Genomic DNA, 9,692 nt, shown 5'->3' with positions numbered 1-9,692 from the left:
TAAAGTGTACAATCTACTTCCATTATCCATAAGGACAATTGGTAAGTTCTCACAATATAAAATTGCTATTAAGAAATGGACAGTGGAGGTGGGTTGCACACATATCGATGAGTGGATCAAGCCAAATAGGTAAAATGTGTGTACTGTTTATGAAATTTGTTCTATTGGTCTATATGAATTGGTTGTGTTTTTGATGATTATTTTAGTTTTTTATTGTTTATTATGTTAGTGATAATTAGGTTTATTAGATTAATTACGTTTTTTTGTTCTTATTATTGTGTTAACTTTGTTAAATAGCTAATTTAAGGCATGTTTCACATTTTGTAAAATGTTTCCCTCGGTACGGGACACCCCGGTGAGGGAACATTATTCTGTATAAAAAAAATAATACAAACAATGTAAAACTATAAATAAATAAATAATACCCAATCATCGCGAAGTAAAGTGAGTCATAAAAAAATGTTTTGAATTGAACTCTATTCATGTTATGTTATGTAGATCCATTATAAAAATAGCACTTTTTTATACAACAGTATTTTGGGTATGTCCAAATGTTTGTAGCCAGGCTGAAATTCCTCCCAAGGGAGATATTTCGATCTAAATTTGTTGCAAACTAACTGATTACTCATACAAAATAATTGATTTTAGGCGTTGCATCGTAGGTGAAATGGTTCAGCCGCATGAATCTCACCAACATAATAAAGGTTTCAGCTCTTTTACTTTACAAAAGTCAACAGATGGAAGAGTCGAGGAAATGTGGATGTTTAAACATAGGCAGAATGGTAAATGTTACACAGTGTGTAAAGTGGCAACTTACCAAAACTGTACCATTTAATACCAGCTGAAAATCGTGAAGAAAAAAACCTAATTTCATTTAAAAAAATCGTCAAAAAATTATTAAACGGCAAGTGAAACTTAAGTGTATAAATATATTTTATTCTTTAATTATTATTAAACTATATACTTACTTACTTATAAATTAAAAAAAAAAATGTAATGTAACCCGCAGACAAGCTTCGGCTTTGCGGGAACAAAAATACAATTTTATATGTTACTTATTTGTTAAAATGAATAAAACTTAATAATTTTTTTTTTTTTTTTTTAAAAAACCAGCCAATGACAGGTCATAAGCCCTGTAAATGCTTAGACTTCCATTTTCCCTCCTAAAAAATGTTTCCTCTCTCTGTTGCGATATTTCGAATTTTTTTATACTTTCAATTTTGCAGTGCTTACTTACTCTGTAGGTTTACATTTTGTTACCTTTATTTATACATGTTTATAACCATCATTAAATATTTTTTTATGTGCCCGGTAGTAAATTAAAAATAATCCTTCTCTGTGGGAATCTAAAAGAACTAATGACCTGAACAAAATCACATTTAAAAAGCCGAACATTGCATTTTACGTAGACGTTGCGAAATAAAAGTAAAGAATTGACGAAGCTACCTGGTATCTGGTATCTAAGGTGCTTATTTAGAATGATAGATTTTACTGCTTGCCAAAATGTGTCCATCTTTATGACAGGAAACATAAAAAGATAGGGTCTTAGAATCTGCCGACATTGTTTGCCTGTCAACTATGGTTAAATCAATTTATGACCTAGAATTCAAAAATAAATCACACGTTCGAGGCTTTTACTCGCTTACTCGTGTCAGCGCAGCGTTAGCTTTGAATTGTGACTTTTGGAGAACAAGAGGAAACATAGACATGAAAACAGTAGACATTGCATAAATATTAAAAACCTTTCTACCCAAGCTTACCAATAATTGAGTTAGGAACCTTAAAAAAAGCTGTATGTTTTACGACATAAGTTATAACGAAAAATACTAAGATTCGTTTGCAACATTATTAAAGACCCAGTGATCTCAATGCTAAATTTGTTTTTAGATAAAAACAATATAATATAGTAAAAAGGTATGAAATCGTAATGACACTGAAAATTTGTTAATATGATACCTGTGTAACTTAACACTTAATTGACAGAAAAATACGGCTCAGTGGATTGCCATTTCTATCTTCAATAAAAAATATACATAGATACCTACGTTACGTGTAGTATATGCCACATAACTTTCCACTAAGGCTCTACTTGGGTGACCAAGAACGCTAAAACTATATTGAATATTTATTAATACATAGTATCTTTTGCATAGTATATTTTGACACTCATCCACACCCAACGATGTATGCATACATTGCGTATACACGATGTAACAAGACATGTCCAATACTACGCACGAGCACTACGAGCACGGTGTATAGTACAGTAATCAGTGAGATAGTTTAATAAAACAAATAAATAACATAGTTTCATTTTAGTTTTATTTATTTTTTATAATACAAATTCATATATTTAACACGCATTTATTGTAAGAATACACAATGGTAAATTATCAACATTTGACTAGTCTCTTATAATACATATATAATACATTTTTGGTTCGAACACGATAAACAAAACCCATACATACATAAGTAATGAGTATGGCACTATTATGTAAACGGTGAACGGTACCTACAGCCTATAGGTAGACATGTACAGGGCAAGTATTATACAATGTTCAAACAGTTATATTTACATTTTGGTATTGATATCATGCATACATTTTTACAATTTTTATTAATCATATATATTTTTTGTTGTTCGTAAACAGTTCAATCTATTACCGAGTCTTTGAAACAGACTTAACATAAACTACGATACGATTAAATTCTGGCTGCTTTCAGAAACAGAAACAGAAACATACACTGTGTCATTTAGATACACACATAAAATAACGTATTTATAAACCATCCCTAATCGGGGATTCGAGAGTTTAGTTTTTTACAGATAAAAATTCAGAAGACAGTATAATAATTTTTAACTGAATAGGTACTGAATAATTTTATGAATTAGTAGCAAAATAATTAAATAAATTCAGCATACTTAAAAAATTTTAACATATATTGTTCATCGTTAAGTGATTCACATAATCAGCTATAATTTAACAAAAGGCATAAAGAGGCAAATCATAATACGGAAAGTATGTATAAGTATTGTGCAATATGTATCAAAAACTTTCTTAAAACTTAATGTTCGATGTAATTAAAAGGTGGTCTCAGTTCCTACATAAATACGATAAAATGTTTTTTTAACCAAATACCTGCAAGTATACACGATGGAATTAATATGAAATCTTTGGTTGGAAAACCCCGTTACCCTCACTGTAATCAAGTACCGCAATGGAATAAAATCGCAACAGGAACGCACGGCGCCCGAAAGAACCATCATCATTCCTATTTTCGCGCCTAATGGAGCATAGAACACTGTACTGGTATGTCGATGGCAGCTCAATTAGATAAGTCCCACGCTTCGGGTGCTTTGGGACATTGCATTGTAAAATCATCCAGATAAATATATCACGTAAATCATATTTGGAATCGAACCCGAGACCCGATAGGCAAACGCGCTGACCCGGTGGTCTGATACCGCGAAATGGACGAGCAACAATATAGTATTTGTATTTTATTCGGCAACATAATATATTGTAGTTATTTATTGTACGCTAAGGGTTCTTTATGTCAAAATACTACGGAGATATTAAAAAAGGCAACTAAATAAACTAAATATTATATAATATGCTATCAGTCAAAATATTGTACCCACAATCTGGGGATATTTATTTATTTATTTTACTTTTATTTATTCATATACAAAGATACATATTACAAACAAAAATAACGTATCCCTAACTCTATGAGGCCAAGAGCCCTGTTTTCACGGATAGGTTCTAGTTGTTGCTTTTATTTCATCGTCATCATCATCATTTTCTTTCCGCTCCTAATGGTGCATCGCGCACTGCATCGGTACACCAATCGCAGCGTATCTTGATCTTTTTTTGTTACATGAAGGTAAGATGATCAGTCTTATGCTTCAGATACCAGTTCAGGGACTTTGAAATATTCTAGTGTGAAAACACCCTTTTAAATAAATATTTCGTATCAACCATTTCGGGAATCGAACACGAGACCACTTGCGTGGCAGACAAACGCGCTGGCCATTACACCACGAGGCCTACAAATTTACTGATTTTAATTACAAATATATTTACTATTACACGACTTATGGAGATAAAACATATGGGTATTTAAGTATCAAGCAAAAGAGATAACAACACATAACTACAATGGTATTGTACAAACATGAATATAGTACGCAGACTGTTTGCTGTTTGGTGTGTTCAGGTAGAATGTTTTTTTTACTTCAATTTTGTCCACTAAAAGTTTCCTCGGTGCATGAAATTTATTTATATTTGTACATACGAGTATCTACATTATATTAAAGGTATTATTATAAGTTATGTACGGCGATGACTAAACCAGTTTTATCAAGGAATCTAGATCAACGATGATTCCAGATTATAATTGTTTATATAGTATACTTGGGATATTACGCGCGTAATAAATTTAAAGATGTAATATATTTATTTGGGATATTATTTAATTTAGAAGATTAGAAGAGAACTTCTGGTATCGATGGAAATCAAATCTGTCAAATTGTAAAAAAGCCAGAAAACGCTTCGTTAGGTACGGTGTTGAGGATGTTGCAGTATAACGTCATAACCCGGTGGTCACGGTCCTGTGGGAGAGTGGAGGTGGGCGGGGAAGCGGTGGGGGTGGACCGGGCGGGGTTGGAGGTAACCCTGATCATCCAGAGGAGCCCCGCGCGCGCGCTCGTAGCAGTGCGTGTCGATGGACACGTAGCTGTGGTTCAAGGCGTCCTCGCACTGCTGGCCGACGTGCGTCGTGCCCGTGAGGAGCGAGGAGTCGTCCCCGGGAGCTAGCCCCGGGCCCGCGCCGGGGGCGGGCTGGGGGGGCAGGGCCGCGTACTTGTACCACTGGTCCAAGGAGGTGGGAGAAGCGGTATACCTCGACACGCTTCTCCTCCCGTTCGGGACGCTCTGATTATTCGTTTTGGAAGGACTTTTATTCCACTGAAGGTTCGCTATGTCCGGCATAGCGAAGCGAATCTTCTCCCAAAACCGTTTTTCACCCCAAAATATTACAGTGCAAATCTTGAAAAATGACTGTAAATCAATGTCTAAATTGAGGGCACTGACGTCGGTTGTTAGAATGAAAACAACTTTGTGCCTTCGAAGAGACGGATTTATAGACTCTATCGCAGTCTTCATGGCTTTTTTAAAATTCGGCTTCGACCATTCGTTTTGTAAAAATCTAAATGAAACGACTAAAATCAAACGTTTTGAAGCATCTGTGGCGTTAATAAAAGTGTCGGTTAAATAGTTTTCCGATGAAATTTGTAGATCTCTGTAATGCAAACACATCGAATACCCCGATTGTTCTAGCTCCGGAGATATCACTCTAGACACGAAGTCATCATCTAGTACACTATACACCATGTAACCATCGTACATTCGGTCCTTATCTAATTCGCAATCGAGAATTGAATGATTTTTAAAATTCTTACACCATATTTAGAGTGGGCCCAAAGGCGCACGTCTTGGCGGAAAGAGAAAATCAAAGCGCCTAGTAAACATATCAAAATGATAGCGATTAAAATAATGGATAGTAAAGGCACGTAATTTATTCTCGTATCGACCTCTAGGAAGGCAAAAGGTTGGTTTTCAGAAGAGATAACACTAACTTGCGCATTTTCCAAACATTTAGCGGCAGCATCAAAAATAGTTATACTGTCCGATTGAGTATTATTATTTACACAAAACATGTCATTGATATTGTCACTATTTTTCGTAAGCCACTTTTCTAATTCGAATATTGTGTTGCAATCACAAGTCCATGAATTTCCTTCTAGGTAAATATGAGATGAGATCGAAGAAGATATAAATTTTGGACCGAAATCTTTCATTTTGTTATATTCCAAATGCAGGGACTTTAATGATGCTAGAAAAACGAAGGTTTTATTGTCAACATAAGTTATGGTATTACGGTTTAAATACAATTCTTCGAGATGCTTTGTTTGGTTAAATTCGTGTCCCTTTAGAATTGATAAATGGTTATTTTCCAAATGCAACGATTTTAGCGAATAAAGACCATTGAATGTGCCATTTTCAACGGAAACAATATTACTATTGTTGAGATGTAAGATACTAAGTTTCTTTTTTCCTATAAATATATGGTTATCTAATGTGCCAAGATCATTTCCATCTAAATATATTTCTGTCGCATCCATAGGTATTTTCTCTGGAATACTATTATAATTAGCATTCGAACAGTCAACTACGTTGGAGCTCCAACTGCTATCGTGATAGCAGGAACACCGATCTGGGCAAGTCATTTTACAATCACAGGCTTCGTATTCGCAACAAGAACACTGAGAGGAACAATGGCTTTCATAAGGACAGAGGAATTGCGAAGCTGGAAGATCTAGAAGCGGTGTATTCTGTTTGCTTCCGTGAACCGATTGGCATGTAACTTCATCGAGATCCATGAATAGTGGAGAGGTACGGTGATGATTCCACTGATTGATCTTTTGTAACCAACCCATAGTGCAATCGCAAGAAAAGGGATTATTGCTTATGTAGAACTGCGGAATTCCTCGATCGATCGGTATTGGAGGTAAATTGAAAGCGCTCAATTCGATGGTTGTCATTTTATTTCCATTCATAACAACCTTTTCTAATTGAGTTTTTTTCGCAAAGGTTCCCGGTTTCAATGTAAAAATATTGTTGTTGTTAAGGAAAAATATTTTAATATTGTCAGGTACGGAGAGGTCGTGAATTTCAGTGATGCAATTAAAGCTTACATCCAATGTTTTGATGTTGGATGCGCTGACATTAAAATAATTTTCCAACTGGGTTATATTGTTTTGATGCATATCTAACCACTCCAAATTCTCCGGCAAATGACTATAATCAAACCATGCTAATTTGTTGTCAGAGATATTGAGCCAGCCAAGAGAGTGTATATTATTAAAAACCCCTCGAATATCGGACAGCTTATTTCCGTCTAATCTGATAGCTCTCAGCGTAGGGTTAGAATCAAAGGCGCCTTTGTCTATATTTTTAATATCATTAGATGCTAAATTCAAAACTTGCAGTAAAGGCAGAGTTACAAAGGCATCTTTTGGAATATGTTCAATGCAATTATCAACTAAACGGAGGCCATAAAGCTCTTCCAATCCCTCAAAAGATGCACTATTCAAAATACTTATATTATTTTTTCCAATGTCAAGAGCTTTTAGAAAGATTAACTTCTTTATCGAATTCGGAATTTCACCAAGATTATTGTCATTCAATGTTAAATCCTGGAGATATGTTATATTTTCAAAAGATCTAGAATGAATACTTTCAATTTTGTTATTATCTAAATACAGTTGACTTAAAACATAAAGATTAGAAAAGTGATATTCATCGATATGCTTAAGTTTATTTTGCGAAAGATTTAATACATGAAGATTTTTCAAGTCAACAAACGCTCCCGTGTTTATCACTTCAATGTTGTTATTTTCCAAGTTAAGTGATTTTAAGTTACTTAGATCTTGAAATATTTTTGGATCTAATCTATTCAATTTATTAAACGAAAGGTTCAATAACTCTAAACGTACGATGCCGGCGAACGTGTCTCTGTTGACCCATTCATTAGAAAGTTTATTTCGGGACAGATCTAAAACTCGCAGCTGGTCCAATCCTTCCAGAAGCCCAGGCCCCAACACTCCCAAAGAATTGTTCGAGAGGAGAATCTGCTTTATCTCCCGAGACGACTGGAACAGTTCTGGTGGGAGAGCTACTAACTTGTTGCTAGACATATTTAACTTTTTCAGGGCTGTTAAACCGACGAATGCCCGGTCTCCGATTTCCGCGATGGAATTTTCTTGCAAATTCAACACTTCTAATGTCCTCAAACTGAAAAGTCCATTGTCGGTCAAAGAAACAATGTTGTTACGGGATACATCCAAAATATTAAGACCCGTATTGCAGGATTTTCCCGGAGCCATGGGCCCCTTTCCCCAGTCGGAAAAACCAATTTCGGAAATATCTTGAAGACGATTATCGGTCAGGTTCAAGGACTTTAAGCTGAATAGGGGACAAAATACTTCGGAGGGAAGGGTCCATATGTTATTATCCCCGAGGTCCAATTCCCTGAGCTCGGTGAGTCCTCTGAAGCTGTCGGCGTGAAGCTCCATGGTCATGGCGGACCACTCGCTATTGTGGCTGCGCAGCGTGAGACTCGCGAGATCGCGCAAGGGAGATAGAACCATGGCGGGCACATACCGGAACTTGCAAGATTCGACTCTCAGAACCTTCAGTCGGCGGAACTGCGACACCGCCGTCAGTCGCAGGGAACTCTCGAAGGACACGAGGTCGGTGCAGGACAGCCGCAGCGAGTCCACGCGGCGGGCCTGCTGGCCGGTGAGGTTGGCCAGGAGCTCCTCCGCGGCGGCCGGCGAGCGCACGCGGCACGCCAGCTCCGCCGCCGGCTCCGGGGGCGGGCGCTGCCAGCGGCACGCGGGGGGCGCCGCTCCCAGACCGCCCCCGGACACCGCGCCGTTCGTCCCGAGCATCAAAATCGCGAAAACCCTCACTATCGCGGCAGTCATGTTTATGCTCGTGATGTCGGGCTTCGACGCAATTTATCAAAAATGTGTCGACATGTTTATTAAGATCACTAACCACTCTACCATCGACTCGAGAGTTTGTTATGATAAATTGGCAAGAGCCAAAATAATGTACAAACTAAAAACCTGCGGCCGGGTTATTATATATATAAAACAAGCCGCACAGTTCGCCGCTCAATAAACTTTACATTCGTCTGTTCACAATATTATAGAATAATAACTCTCCGTTTAAATAACGCGCGTGTTGCCGTTCGAATTACGGAGCGAGAAGCTCTTCCCGCGGAGGCACTGAAAGTTTCTACAGGCGGGCTTGCCCTTACTATCCACGCGTGTATCGGGAACCGGTGTTTATGATTTCGACAGTAAAATAAGAAATAACCGGCAGCGCAACCTCCCCCCGAAGCGACACGGCGATAACTGACCTGGCGTAAGACTGAATGGGCCCAAGTGGGGCCCCCCTCCGGTCCCCCTTCCCGCCGGGCCGTGCCCGATAGATAATGCGGTTACCTCACCCCTCGCAGATGTCACCGCTCCCGCTCCCGCTCCCGCTCCGTTCGCGCTCGCAGCTCGCCCTGCACTCGGATACGAACAATCATAATATTATTATACTCGTATGTACTCAGTTTACTAATTTTCTTTAGATTTTCTGTGTAATAACGAGGAAAACCAGAGAAATAAGTAATAGAGCTGAATAATGCAGAGCCAATTTTACTTGCGTAAACACAATAATAAAGACGTTTTATTTTCGTAAACCGATGAACATAGTAGAAATAAACGAAATCTATTGAGATATTTGCATCTTCTGGTTTTATACTCATATTTACAAACATTTAAAATCATTACTAAATTTATGCTATATGTACTATTATATAGCTGCATTAATCATATTTTTTTAACCTTATTTATCTATTGATTCGGTAGGTACTCACTGACGACATTTTAAAATAATTAATTAAACTGTTTTCTTCTACCATCGCCTACTTCTACCTTAAGGACGTCTCCTCCAAGGGTTAGGCAGAGATAATAAAACATGAGGCAATATGCGTCTGTCCTGACAAACATTTCTAACTTTTTCCCCATTTATACCAACGCCGACGTCTGATTTAATACAGGAGAC

At 37.3% G+C, this 9,692-nt stretch overlaps 1 pseudogene across 1 annotated transcript; it reads right to left on the bottom strand.

Annotated features, from left to right (window-relative positions):
- Positions 1-2,300: 2,300 nt before the first annotated feature.
- LOC148283771 (toll-like receptor Tollo pseudogene) lies at positions 2,301-8,972 on the bottom strand (annotated as a pseudogene). Its single transcript, XR_015825510.1, has one exon. The product of XR_015825510.1 is annotated as a toll-like receptor Tollo pseudogene (transcript).
- Positions 8,973-9,692: the final 720 nt, after the last annotated feature.

This window comes from Micrasema longulum, unplaced genomic scaffold (genome assembly GCF_059751315.1).
Source record: "Micrasema longulum isolate JH-2025_06_02 unplaced genomic scaffold, ASM5975131v1 h1tg000199l, whole genome shotgun sequence".
Classification (NCBI taxonomy): domain Eukaryota; kingdom Metazoa; phylum Arthropoda; class Insecta; order Trichoptera; family Brachycentridae; genus Micrasema; species Micrasema longulum.
This window is presented reverse-complemented; position numbering and strand designations above follow the sequence as displayed.